Here is a 14,869-nt window from a genome sequence, read left to right on the forward strand (position 1 = left end):
GGAGTGGATGGTGCTGTTAGAGTGAACACCAGGCATCCCGGACAGTTTTAATTTCAGCCCATCCCCAGCACATCAGAGTGACCCCAACATGATCCGAATCCAAACCGCCGGGGGGCGCTTCCGCAGTGTGCACACCTCTGCAACCTACCCCAGAATCTCCCGGGGTAGAGCCAGAGTCTTCACTTCCTAGTGCTCTCCAGGTAGGGTCTTAGACACGAAAATTAGTGAAATGCCGCACAACACTTAAGCTTCATGGACTTTTTCAGGTTTTGCTCATTATTCCATCTTTTTGTTTTTTTTAAGAGACAGGGTCTCGCTGTCGCCCAGGCCGGGGTGCAGTGGTGCAATCACAGCTCACTGCAGCCTCGACCTCCTGGGCTCAAGCGATCCTCCCACCTCAGCCTCCTGAGTAGCTGGGACTACAGGCGTGCACTACCACACGCAGCTCAATTTTTATTTATTTATTTTTTGTTGAGATGGGGTCTCACTGTGTTACCCAGGCTGGTCTCAAACTCCTGGGCCCAAGTGATCCTCCCACTTTGGCCTCCCAAAGTGCTAGGATTATAGGCGTCAGCCACTGTGCTTAGCCTCATTATTCCAACTTTAGTGCTCAGTTCAGTGGTGGCCTCAGCAACATTTATCCAGTGTCTACTGTATGCTAGGCATTGTTCCAAGCAGCAAGGAAAACAATAAGAAACAGAATAGGCACCACCCTTGTATGCTGGAAGGAGGAAACGGATAATAGATGAAATAAATAGGTAACAAATAAATAATATACATAGTAAGTTAAATGATACAGGCTCTAGAAGGAAGAAAAAGCAGGGAGAGAGGACAGGGAAGGTCAAGATTTATAGTTTTGGCCTGGCACAGTGGCTCACACCTGTAATCCCAACACTTTAGGAGGCTGAGATGGGCGTATTGCTTGAGCTCATGACTTTGAGACCAGCCTGGGCAACAGAGTGAGACCCTGTCTCTACAAAAAAATTAAAAAAGAAAAAAAAGTTAGCCAGGCGTGGTGGTTTGCACTTGTGGTCCCAGCTACGCGGGAGACTGAGGTTAGAGGATTGTTTGAGCCCGGGAGGTGAAGGTTGCAGGGAGCCTATAGCACCACTAAACTCCAGCCTGGGTAACAGAGCCAGACTCGGTCTCAAAAAATAAATGAATAAATAAAAGCCGGGCACGGTGGCTCACGCCTGTAATCCCAGCACTTTGGAAGGCCGAGGTGGGTGGATCACGAGGTCAGGAGATCGAGACCATCCTGGATAACACGGTGAAACCCCGTCTCTACTAAAAAAATACAAAAAACTAGCCGGGCGCGGTGGCGGGCGCCTGTAGTCCCAGCTACTCGGGAAGCTGAGGCAGGAGAATGGCGTGAACCCGGGAGGCGGAGCTTGCAGTGAGCTGAGATCCGGCCACTGCACTCCAGCCTAGGCGACAGAGCGAGACTCCGTCTCAAAAAAATAAATAAATAAATAAATAAATAAATAAATAAATAAATAAAAGCCGGGCATGCTGGCTCACGCCTGTAATCCCAGCACTTTGGGAGGCCGAGGTGGGTGGATCACGAGGTCAGGAGATGGAGACCTTCCTGGCTAACACCATGAAACCCCATCTCTACTAAAATTACCAAAAAATTAGTCAGGCGTGGTAGCGGGCACCTGTAGTCCCAGCTACTCGGGAAGCTGAGGCAGGAGAATGGCGTGAACCCAGGCGGCGGAGCTTGCAGTGAGCCAGGATCGGGCCACTGCACTCCAGCCTGGGCAACAGAGCGAGACTCTGTCTCAAAAAATAAAAATAATAAATTAAAAAGGCCAGGCATGGTGGCTCACGCCTGTAATCCCAGCACTTTGGGAGGCCAAGGCGGGAGGATCACCTGAGGTCAGGAGTTCAAGACCAGCCTGACCAACACAGAGAAACCCTGTCTCTACTAAAAATACAAAATTAGGCCGGGCGCGGTGGCTCACGCCTGTAATCCCAGCACTTTGGGAGGCCGAGGCGGGCGGATCACAAGGTCAGGAGATCGAGACCATGGTGAAACCCCGTCTCTACTAAAAATAGAAAAAATTAGCCGGGCACAGTGGCGGGCACCTGTAGTCCCAGCTAATCGGGAGGCTGAGGCCGGAGAATGGCATGAACCCGGGAGTCGGAGCTTGCAGTGAGCCGAGATTGTGCCACTGCACTCTAGCCTGGGCGACAGAGCGAGACTCCGTCTCAAAAAAAAAAAAAAAAAACAAACAAAAAAAAAAACAAAAAACAAAATTAGCCAGGCGTGGTGGCACATGCCTGTAATCCCAGCTACTCAGGAGGCTGAAGCAGGAGAATCACTTGAATTAGGGAGGCGGAGGTTGCAGTGAGCCAAGATCGTGCTATTGCACTCCAGCCTGGGCAGCAAGAATGAAAATCCATCTCCAAAAAAAAAAAAAAGATTTATAGTTTTAACTAGGATGCTCAGGAAAGGCAAATATGAGGTGATACTTGAGTCAAGATCTGAAGGTTAGGGAGCAAGTAATGAGAATGTCTGGGGGAAAGGGCACTGCAGACAGAGGCAGGGCCTAGAACCACCCTGGCTTCTGGGTTGAGATGAGAATGTAGGGACAAAGTCAAGGAAGGACAGTCCAGGCTGGGCAAGATGGTGGCAGGATTATAAATCCCCGCACTTTGGGAGGCTGAGACGTGTAGATCACTTGAGGTCAGGAGTTTGAAACCAGCCTAGCCAACATAGTGAAACCCCAGCTCTACTAAAAATACAAAAACTAGCCATGCATGATGGCGGGTGCCTATAATCCCAGCTACTCGGGAGGCTGAGGCAGGAGAATCGCTTGAACCCAGAGCCGAGATCGGGCCACTGCACTCCAGCCTGGGTGACAGAGCAAGACTCTGTCTCAAAAAAAAAAAAAAAAAAAAAAAAGGAAGGACAGTCCAGAGGCCACTGCTATAATCAAGGCAACAGAGGAAGCCTCCATGGCTGAGCAGCGGCGGAGGTGGGAGAAGGACATTGAAGGTAGAGCCTACAGGACTTACAGATTGAGTGTGGGGTGTGAGGGAAGGAGCGGAGCCAAGATACCTTCGTGATTTTTAGCCTGAGCTGCTGGAAAAATGGAGAGGTGAAAGGAGCTGGCTTGAGTATAGGGAAGATCGGGATTCTGTTTTGGCCATGTCAGGTCTGAGTGCTTTTTAGACATTCTGGTGGAGATGTGGGGTAGTCAGAGTCGAGCTCAGGAGAGGGGTCCACGCTAGAGATAAAAGTTTCAGCACAGTCGGCGCATAGATAACATTTAAAGCTGTGAGACTGGCCAGGCATGGTGGCTCACACCTGTAATCCCAACACTTAGGGAGGCTGAGGCAGACAGATCTTTTGGGGTCAGGAGTTTGAGACCAGCCTGACCAACATGGTGAAATCCTGTCTCTACTGAAGTACAAAAAATCCTTAGCTGGCCATGGTGGCAGGCGCCTGCAATCTCAGCTCCTCAGGAGACTGAAGCAGGAGAATCGCTTGAACCCAGGAGGCGGAGGTTGCAATGAGCTGAGATTATGCCACTGCACTCCAGCCTGGGTGACAGAACAAGACTCCCTCTCAAAAAAAAATAAAATAAAATAAAATAATAATAATAATAATAATAATAATAATAATACATAGAAAAGACAAAATCAAATTTGATTTTTTAAAATAAAATTAATAAAGCTGTGAGACTGAGGCCGAGCATGGTGGCTCATGCCTGTAATTCCAGCACTTTGGGAGGCTGAGGTAGACGGGTCCCTTGAGTTCAGGAGTTCAAGACCAGCTTGTGCAACATAACGAGACCCTGTCTCTCCTACAAAAAAAAAAAAAAAAAAAATGCTGTGAGACTGGATGAGGCTGTGGAGGGAATGCAGTTAGACTGGAATGAGTGAATCTTTGGCCTGAGAGCCCTATTGTGTGGTCAGGAAATTTGTTGTGGTTGCCAGCCCTCTAAGGACCAGGAGAGGGAGCTGAGAGTGGGAGGAGGGTAGCCAGGTGGGAAGAGGTGATATCCGAGCTCATCCTTGAAGAATGAAGAGGGGGCAAGGAAATTTTCTTTTCTTTTCTTTTCTTTTTTTTTAAGACAGTCTCGCTCCGATGCCCAGGCTGGAGTGCAGTGGTGCAATATTGGCTCACTGCAACCTCCGCCTCCCAGGTTCAAGCGATTCTCCTGCCTCAGCCTCCTGTGTAGCTGGGACTATAGGCACATGCCACGGTGTCCGGCTAATTTTTGTATCTTTAGTAGAGTAGAGATAGGGTTTCACCATGTTGGTCAGCCTGGTCTCGAACTCCTGACAGCCTCTCAAAGGGCTGGGATTACAGGCATGAGCCACCACGCCTAGCCTAGGCAAGGAAATTTCAACTGACAGAAGAGGATTTGCAGAGCCGGGGAGGTGTGAGGGAGTGGATAAGGTGGGAGATGAGACTCCACCCCCGCCTCTGCACAGTCCCCACAGTGTTTTGGTTTTTCTGGTCTCCTTACCTACAGGGAACTTCATGGTCAGCTGTTTCAGTGCACAGATGACTGCCACCACCGTCCCCTGTGCCCTGTCCCTTCTGCCACACCCCACTCTTGGGTTTGCTCCTTGCTCCCCCAGCCTGCTGGAATTTGCTGGAAACCAGGCAAGGCCTGGGAGGTGAGCCCAGTAGTCCTTGGGGGAGGTGACATCATCCAGGCCACCCAAGAGGCCTGAAAAGGCCCAGTGCCCTATTTCTGCCCCAATCCTTCTGTCTGAGGCCTGCCCTGATTATGGGCCATCTCCCCTGCTCAGGGCTTCCTTGTTCTTATGGGGCGGTGGACAGAGCCTGCTCTGGAGTTGGACCAACCTGTGTTTAAATCTCCTTTCTGGCCGGGCGCGGTGGCTCAAGCCTGTAATCCCAGCACTTTGGGAGGCCGAGACGGGCGGATCACGAGGTCAGGAGATCAAGACCATCTGGCTAATGCGGTGAAACCCCGTCTCTACTAAAAAATACAAAAAAACTAGCCGGGCAAGGTGGCGGGCGCCTGTAGTCCCAGCTACTCGGGAGGCTGAGGCAGGAGAATGGTGTAAACCCAGGAGGCAGAGCTTGCAGTGAGCTGAGATCCGGTCACTGCACTCCAGCCTGGGCGACAGAGCGAGACTCCATCTCAAAAAAAAAAAAAAAAAAATCTCCTTTCTGCTACTTGTTAGCCTTGTGACTTTAGGCAAGGTGCCTACTATCTCTGAGACCCAGTTTCCTTGTTTGTAAAGTGAGACCACCAGTAGCAATCATCTTCATCTTCAGTAAAATCTTCTTCCAGGGATGGTAGTGAGAATTAAATAAGATGGGATGGATGGCAAGGCCTAGGGCAGGAACGGAACCGCCTACCCCCATACAAAAGTATATCAAAGTGGTAATCCCAGCACTCTGGGAGGCTGAGGGGGGTGGATTACCTGAGGTCAGGAGTTTGAGACCAGCCTGGGCAACATGGTGAAACCCCATCTCTACCAAAAATAAGAAAGTTAGGCCAGGCGCAGTGGTTCACGCCTGTAATCCCACCACTTTGGGAGGCAGAGGAGGATGGATCACCAGGGTGGATTCAAGACCAGCCTGGCCAATATGGTGAAACCCCATTTCTACTAAAAATACAAAAACTAGCTGGGCATGGTGGTGGGTGCCTATAGTCCCAGCTACTCGGGAGGCTGAAGCAGGAGAATCACTTGAACCCACAAGGCGGAGCTTGCAGTGGGCCAAGATTGATCCACTGCACTCCAGCCTGGGCAACAGAGGGAGACTCTATCTCAAAAAAAAAAAAAAAAAAAAAAAAAAAAAAAAAAAAAAAGGTGAAACCCCGTCTCTACTAACAATAACAAAAATTAGCCAGGCCTGGTGGTGGGCATCTGTAATCCAGGCTATTCGGGAGGCTGAGGCAGAGAACTGCTTGAACCTGGGAGGCAGAGGTTGCAGTGAGCAGAGATCGCACCACCACACTCCAGCCTGGGCAACAGAGCGAGACTCCATCTCAAAAAAAAAAAAAAAAATTAGCCAGGCGTAGTGACGCACACCTGTAATCCCAGCTACTTGGGAGGCTGAGGCAGGAGAATCGCTTGGACCCTGCAGGTGGAGGTTGCAGTGAGCTGATTTTTTTTTTTTTTTTTTTTTTTTTGAGACGGAGTCTCGCTGTGTCGCCCAGGCTGGAGTGCAGTGGCCAGATCTCAGCTCACTGCAAGCTCTGCCTCCCGGGTTTTTACGCCATTCTCCTGCCTCAGCCTCCCGAGTAGCTGGGACTACAGGCGCCCGCCACCTCGCCCGGCTAGTTTTTTGTATTTTTTAGTAGAGATGGGGTTTCACCGTGTTAGCCAGGATGGTCTCGAACTCCTGACCTCGTGATCCGCCCGTCTCGGCCTCCCAAAGTGCTGGGATTACAGGCTTGAGCCACCGCGCCCGGCCTGTGAGCTGATATTGCACCACTGCACGCCAGCCTGGGCAACAGAGCAAGACTCTATCTCAATCTCAAAAAAAAAAAAAAAGTATATGTCCCCTTCTCCCCTCCCTGGCATTGCATCCCTCCCGCCACACCCACATTGACCAGGCTTTCTACGCTGCCTCATTTACCCTTCCCTCCAACCCCCACCCATGGGGCTGAAGCGCCCCTTCTCCACGCTCAGCTCTGACCTCTCTGGACAGGAACTCTGTCTCCCTCATCTCTCCCAGGCCCCTGGACTCCCCGGCTCCTCCCTCCTCCTCCGCCTCCTCTTCCTCCCTATTCCTCAGACACAGCCACTCCCCAACCTCCAAGCTTTGCCCTCTTTTCACTCTACGGCCCTCAGCCGCTCCCAAATATTCATTCACTCCTTCATTCAGCCAAGGCACGGGGGCCGCCATGTGCTCCGTTTTGCCTTCTGTGCGGAGGAACAGCTTGGGAGACAGCTCCTGCCAGAGAGGGAGAGCACATTTGGGGGGGGCAGTCATCGCACTGTGTGATGAGTGGGCAGCTGAGAGTCCCCGGACTTCCCCAGAAGAATCTGAATTTACACTTCTCCTCCTGCCACCCAAGGCCAGGTCCACCTAGAGTGTCAAACGCTAAGGCCCCTCAGGGTCCCTCCCGGCTGTGAACCTCTCTCCCCAGGCCTTCTTCACTTGTGCTCCTCCTTGGCTCCTGCCTGCCCTAGGGGGCCTCTCTTCCCTACTCAAAAGCTTGTGGAGGCCGGGTGTGGTGGCTCATGCCTATAATCACAGTACTTTAGGAGGCCGAGGCAGGTGATCACTTGAGGTCAGGAGTGTGAGACCACCTGGCCAACATGGCAAAACCCCGCCTCTACCAACAATACACAAAATTAGCCGGGCGTGGTGGCGTGTACCTGTAATTCCAGCTACTCGGGAGGCTGAGGCAGGAGAATCACTTGAACCCAGGAGGCGGAGGTGGCAGTGAGCAGAGATCTCGCCACTGCACTGCAGCCTGGGTGACAAAAACAAAAACAAAACAAACAAACAAAAAAGCTTGTGGAGGCAGCAGCCTACTCTGTGTCTCCCTCCTTGGCTTCTCATTCCACTCACTCCTTAACCCCTGCAGCTTGGCTGCTGTCCCCTGCAACCTACGCCTCTCTCGCGGTGCCTCCAGCAGTTTTGCTAACTCCAACTGTGCTTCCCTGTCTCAGCCTCATCTTTCCGGCCCTTCCTGCAACATGTAGCTCTGTTATTCCCTCCCTCTTCCTGGAAACACTGTTCTTCCCTTGGCTCCTGTGACACCACACGCCCCTGTTTTTCTAAAACCCACATCTGGTTGGTCAGTTACCCCTGCCCACGTGGCCAGGGCCGCTGCTCCATCCTGTGCTCCCAGCAGTGGGGGACTGTGGCTTTCTGCTATTAGGGTTGCCAGATTCCATAAGTGGGACAAACTGAAACTCACTGTTTATCTGAAATTTATTTTATATTTTATTTTTTTTAGACAGGGTCTCACTCTTTTTTTTTTTTTTTTTTTTTTTGAGACGGAGTCTTGCTCTGTCGCCCAGGCTGGAGTGCAGTGGCGCGATCTCGGCTCACTGCAAGCTCCGCCTCCCGGGTTCACGCCATTCTCCTGCCTCAGCCTCCAGAGTAGCTGGGACTACAGGCGCCCACCACCACGCCCGGCTAATTTCTTTTTGTATTTTTAGTAGAGACGGGGTTTCACCGTGTTAGCCAGGATGGTCTCGATCTCCTGACCTCGTGATCCGCCCGCCTCGGCCTCCCAAAGTGCTGGGATTACAGGCTTGAGCCACCGCGCCCGGCCGACAGGGTCTCACTCTTGTGGCCCAGGCTGGAGTGCAGTGGCATGATCTCGACTCACTGCAATCTCCGCCTCCCGGGTTTAAGTGATTCTCCTGCCTCAGCCTCCCAAGTAGGCAGGATTACAGCTGCACACCACCACGCCCGACTACCATTTATCTGAAATTTAAATTTAACTGGCCAGGCACAGTGGCTCACGCCTGTAATCCCAGCACTTTGGGAGGCTGAGGCATGTGGATCACCTGAGGTCAGGAGTTCAAGACCAGCCTGGCCAACATGGTGAAACCTCATCTCTACTAAAAATACACAAATTAGCCGGGCGTGGTGGTGGGCATCTGTAATCACAGCTACTCAGGAGGCTGAGGCAGTAGAATCACTTGAACCTGGGAGGAAAAAAATAAATAAAATAAAATAATAAAAATAAATAAAATAAAATAATTTGAGACAGTCTTGTTCTGTCACCAGGCTGGAGTGCAGTGGCACCATCTTGGCCCACTGCAACCTCTGCCTGGCAAGTTCAAGCGATTCTCCTGCCTCAGCCTCCCGAGTAGCTGGGATTACAGGCGTGCACCACCACACCCGGCTAATTTTTGTATTTTTAGTAGAGACGAGGTTTCACCAGGTTGATCAGGCTGGTCTCAAACTCCTGATCTCAAGTGATGCACTCGCCTTAGCCTTCCAAAGTGCTGGGATTACAGACGTGAGCCACCGTGCCCAGCCATCTTGTATTTTTTTTTTTTTTTTTTTTTTGAGACGGAGTCTCGCTCTGTCGCCCAGGCTGGAGTGCAGTGGCGCGATCTCGGCTCACTGCAAGCTCCGCCTCCTGGGTTTACGCCATTCTCCTGCCTCAGCCTCCTGAGTAGCTGGGACTACAGGCGCCCGCCACCGCGCCCAGCTAATTTTTTGTATTTTTAGTAGAGACGGGGTTTCACCGTGGTCTCGATCTCCTGACCTTGTGATCCGCCCGCCTTGGCCTCCCAAAGTGCTGGGATTACAGGCGTGAGCCACCGCGCCCGGCCCCATCTTGTATTTTTATGTGCTAAATTTGGCACCAGCTTGGTGCCTGGCATAGAGCAGGCACTCAGTAAATGTTAGCTGAAGGAATATGGGCAGTGATGGCGGCAGGCACAGGTGTTGTGGGGCACAAAAGAAGTAAGGTCCCTAGAGGAGGTGACACCTGAGCCCTGCAGATGGAAATATTAGGTCATGTACCAACGGCCCCTCCATGGAGATATCTCCCACAGTGGGTTGAATAGAATCCCCCCAGATTATATGTTCAAGTTCTAACCGCCCCCCTACCCTGTATCTGTGAATGTGACCTTAATTAGAAATAGAGTCTTTGCAGATGTAATTGAGTTAAAGCTCTTGGGATGAGATCATCCTGGATTTAGGGTGGGCCCTAAATCCAATGACTGGTGTCCTTAGAAGAGAAAGCAGAGGGAGAGTTGAGATACAGCGGGAAGACAGCCATGTGAAGCCAGAGCCGGAGACTGGAACGAGGCAGCTAGGAGTCAAGGACTGCCAAGGAGAGAGGCACGCAGTGGGTTTTCCCTCGGAGCCTAGAAAAGGAACCCGCTCTGCCAACACCTTGATTTTGAGCTTCTGGGAGAACTGGGACAAAATGAATTGCTGTTGTTTTAAGCCATCTGGTTTGTGATATTTCATTAGGGCAGCCCTGGAAAACTCACACACTCCCAAGGCTCCGTGTTTCCCCAAATCTCTGTTTCTTCCTTCGGGACCTCTGCCCCCAGAACCCTCTGTAGTACAGACCTCTTGTGTAGCCAGCCACCAACATGGTCTCGGTAATCTTTTGTTGTTGTTGTTGTTGTTGTTTTTGAGACAGAGTCTCCTTCTGTCGCCCAGGCTGGACTGCAGTGGCACAGTCTCGGCTCACTGCAAGCTCCGCCTCCCGGGTTTACGCCATTCTCCTGCCTCAGCCTCCTGAGTAGCTGGGACTACAGGCGCCTGCCACCATGCCCAGCTAATTTTTTGTATTTTTAGTAGAGACAGGGTTTTACCGTGTTAGCCAGGATGGTCTCGATCTCCCGACCTCGTGATCCACCCGCCTTGGCCTCCGAAAGTGCTGGGATTACAGACATGAGCCACCGCACCCAGCCTGTTGTTGTTTTTTTAAGACAGAATCTTGCTCTGTTGCCCAGGCTGGAGTGCAACGGGGTGATCTCAGCTCACTGCAACTTCCGCCTCCCAGATTCAAGTGATTCTCCTGCCTCAGCCTCCCGAGTAGCTGGGATCGCAGGCATGTGCCATCGTGCCCAGCTAATTTTTTTTTGTATTTGTAGTAGAGACGGGGTTTCACCATGTTGGCTAGGCTGGTTTTGAACTCCTGATCTTAGGTGATCCACCCACCTCAGCTTCCCAAAATTCTGGGATTACAGGCATGAGCCACTGTACCTGGCCTTTTTTTTTTTTTTTTTTTGAGACGGAGTGTTGCTCTGTCGCCAGGCTGGAGTGCAGTGGCACGATCTCGGCTCACTGCAACCTCCGCCTCCTGGGTTCAAGCAATTCTCCTGCCTCCTGAGTAGCTGGGACTACATGCATGCACCACCACGCCCAGCTAATTTTTGTATTTTTTCCTTTTTTTTTGAGACAGAGTCTTGCTCTGTCACCCAGGCTGGAGTGCAGTGGTGTGCTCTTGGCTCACTGCAAGCTCCGCCTCCCTGGTTCATGCCATTCTTCTGCCTCAGCCTCCCGTGTAGCTGGGACTACAGGTGCCTGCCACCATGCCTGGCTAATTTTTTGTATTTTTAGTATAGACGGGGTTTCACCGTGTTAGCCAGGATGGTCTCGATCTCTTGACCTCGTGATCCACCTGCCTCAGCCTCCCAAAGTGCTGGGATTACAGGTGTGAGCCACCACGCCTGGCCAATTTTTGTACTTTTTGCACAGACAGGATTTCAGCATGTTGGTCAGGATGGTCTTGGTCTCTTGACCTCATGATCTGCCCACCACAGCCTCCCAAAGTACTGGCATTACAGGTGAGAGCCTCTGTGCCCGGTCCCTTTTTTTAAAATTATTATTTTTTGAGACAGGGTCTAGCTTTGTTGCCTAGCCTAGAGTGCAGTGTCTTGATCAGAGCTCACTGTGACCTCCACCTCCTGGGCTCATGTGATCCTCCTGCCTCAGCCTCCTGAGTAGCTGGGATTACAGGCATGTGCCACAATGCCTAGCTAATGTGTGTGTGTGTGTGTGTGTGTGTGTGTGTGTGTGTGTATGTATGTTTTGGTAGAGATGGGGTTTCACCATGTTGTCCAGGTTTGTCTCAAACTCCTGGGCTCAAGTGATCCTCCTGCCTTGGCCTTCCAAAGTGCTAGGATTACAGGCATGAGCCACTGTGCCTGGCCTCAAATTTCCCCTTCTTATAAGGACACTACTCGTATTAGGGCCCACCCTAAAGATCTCACTTTAACTGGATTACCTCTTTAAAGACCCTATCTCCAAATAAGGTCACATTCTGAGGCACTGAGGGCTGGGACTTCCATACAGGAATTGTGGGGAGGGCATAAGTCAGCCTGTAAAACGCCAGGGTCTCTTGCCCATGTTGAGTGCAGTGGTGTGATCTCGGCTCACTGCAGCCTCCACCTCCCAGACCCAAGTGATCCTCCTGCCTCAGCCTTCCAAGTAGGGACCACAGGTGTGCACCACCACACCCAGCTAATTAAGAAAAATTTTTTCTTTTTCTTTTTTTCTTTTTTTTTCTTTGAGACAGGGTCTGGCTCTGTCACCCGGGCTGGAGTGCAGTGGCGCAATCTCAGCTTACCGCAGCCTTGTCCTCCCAGGCTCAAGCAATCCTCCCACCTCAACGCCCCAAGCAGCTGGGACTACAGACGAGGTCCCAGAGACGAGGCCTCCTCTCTTGTGAATGGGATTAGGTGTCCTAATAAAAAACTTGATGGAGGGAGTTGCCCTCCCTTGCCTTCTGCCTTCTGTCACTGGAGGATGCAAAAGGAAGGTCCTCACCAGATGGCAGCGCCATACTCTTGGACTTCCCAGTCTCTGTTCTTTTTTGAGATGGAGTCAGTCTTGCTCTGTCCCCAGGTTGGAGTGCAGTGGCATGATCTCGGCTCTGTGCAACCTCCGCCTCCTGGGTTGGGTTCAAGCGATTCTTCTGCCTCAGCCTCCCAAGTAGCTGGGACTACAGGTGCCCGCCACCATGCCTGGCTAGTTTTTGTATTTTTAGTAGAGATGGAGTTTCACCATGTTGGCCAGGCTGGCCTCGAACTCCTGACTTCGTGATCTGCCCGCCTTGGCCTCCCAAAGTGCTGGGATTACAGGCGTGAGCCACCGTGCCTGGCGCCTCTGTTCTTTATAACCCAGTCTCAGGTGTTCTGTTACAGCAGCACAATGGACTAAGACAATGGCAGAGCCCCACCTCTGCTCAGGTGATGGGTGGGGGTCGCGGCAGGTGTGCTGGACTACAAGTACCATGGGTCCAATCCAAGCCTGGGAATCCTAATCTTCTTTGCTAGAGATTGTTTTAAGGGGCATAGGCCTGCTCTGGGATTCCTGGAAAGGGTTGTTCTTCCTGATAACAAGACAAATGCCAAGGAGAAAGCCCCTGCTCCCTGCCCATCCTTTCCCACTCTGGAAATTGTCCTCAGAGGATGGGATGCTTGGAGCAACTGCAGCCATCTAGTGATCATGAGGAGAAATCTGATACGTGGAAGGGACAATGCTGAGAAAGGAGAAGCACCTGAGACATTGATGACCACTGAGCCTCTCAGTGGTGACACTGACCTCCTGACTCCTTAGGAAACATAAAATGCCTGCTTTGCCCAAATCATCACTGAGTGGCTGTTCCTCTACTTGCGGCCACATGCATCTTAACTGAAAGGGAGGGGACACAGGATTTTGAAAATATGTCTCCGTATCACCCAGCTTGGCACTGGCTCTCAGCTTTGCCACCATCAAGCTGTGTGATCTTAGGCAGGTGACCCGAAGCCTCAGCCTTTCATCTGGAAAATAGGGCTGCTGTGGGGGAGAAATGGGATAACCCAGGTAAGGCATTTTGCACATGGTAGTTGGTATATATATGCATTCATTTCATTTGTTTATTCCTCCACTAATTTATTTAACAATCATATTTAAACACCTACTATGTACTTGCACTAATAGGGTTTGGGAATGTAGTTGTGAAAAACTAACTAATAAGCACTTGAAATTGGCTCTTACTTCTACTATTATTGCAAGACTTTGCCTTCAAGGAGCAGGTTTTGATATGTTGGTAAAATGAAGATAGGTTTGGCAGAAGTGATCTTCTTGGACCTAGCAGTGTGGGTATCTGGAGTGAGAGGAGCTGGGGGCAGTTAGGGAGGGGAGGAGCAGTTAGGAAGGGAGCTGGGGTCAGTTAGGGAGGGGAGGAACAGTTAGGAAGGGAGCTGGGGACAGTTAGGGAGCTGGGAGCAGTTAGGAAGGGTTTTCCTGGGGAGGTGGTGCTTGGGACACCTGAGGTTGATTCTCCCAGCAACCATTTGTTAAGCACCTACTGTGTACCAGCTGCTGTGGAACTGTGTAAGTTGCTAGGGTAAGACAGGTGCCCCACCCTCTGGGCTCACAGCCTCCAGAAGGTGATAAACAGGTACATGGGGCCAGGTCATACGTATAATCCCAGAACTTTGGGAGGCTGAGGAGGGCAGAATCACTTGAGCCCAGGAGTTCAACACCAGACTGGGCAGCATAGCAAAACCCCATCTCTATAAAAAATAAAAAGTTAATAGGGTATGGTGGCACACACCTGTAGTCCCAGCTACCCAAGAGGCTGAGGTGAGAGGAATGCTTGAGCCAGGCAGATTGAGGCTGCAGTGAGCCATGATCTTGCCACTGTACTCCAGCCTGGGTGACTCAGTGAGACCCTGCCTCAAGAAAAACACAAAAAAATGAAAAACAAAAGCAAGTAGGTGGTTCCATTCGATTGTGATCAGTGTTGAGATGGGGAGGGGGCAGATGTCCTACAGAAGGTGATATCTGAGCTTCATTTCAAAAGGTAAATAAGAATTAGACAGCAAGAGGCCAGGCACAGTGTCTCATGCCTGTAATCCCAGCACTTTGGGAGGCCAAGGTGGGTGGATCACATGAGGTCAGGAGTACGAGACCAGCTTGGCCAACATGGTGAAACCCTGTCTCTACTGAAAATACAAAAATTACCCAGGCACGGTGGCATGTGCCTGTAGTCCCAGCTACTCGAGAGACTGAGGTAGGAGAATCATTTGAAGCTAGGAGGCAGAGGTTGCAGTGAGCCAATATCGTGCCACTGTACTCCAGCCTGGGCAACAGAGCGAGACTCTGTCTCAAAAAAAAAAAAAAAAAAAAAAACCACAAAAACAAAACAACAACAAAAAAACAGGCCTGGCACAGTGGCTCATGCCTGTAATCCCAGCACTTTGGGAGGCTGAGGTGGGTGGATCGTGAGGTCAGGAGTTCAAGACCAGCCTGGCCAAGATGATGAAGCCCCGTCTCCACTAAAACTACAAAAAATTAGCCAGCATGGTGGCAGGCGCCTGTAATCCCAGCTACTTGGAGGCTGAGGCATAGAATTGCTTGAACCTGGGAGGCGGAGGTTGCTGTGAGCCAAGATCACGTCACTGTACTCTAGCCTGGGCGACAGAGCGAGACTCCGTCTCAAACAAA

General features: G+C 51.1%; 1 long non-coding RNA gene across 1 annotated transcript in view; it reads left to right on the top strand.

Moving 5' to 3' along the window:
* Positions 1–14,869, top strand: part of LOC144334162 (uncharacterized) — a 174,838-nt gene that overhangs the window by 53,910 nt on the left and 106,059 nt on the right. The window lies entirely within an intron of this gene.

This window comes from Macaca mulatta, chromosome 14, assembly GCF_049350105.2.
Source record: "Macaca mulatta isolate MMU2019108-1 chromosome 14, T2T-MMU8v2.0, whole genome shotgun sequence".
In the NCBI taxonomy this organism is placed as follows: Eukaryota; Metazoa; Chordata; class Mammalia; order Primates; family Cercopithecidae; genus Macaca; species Macaca mulatta.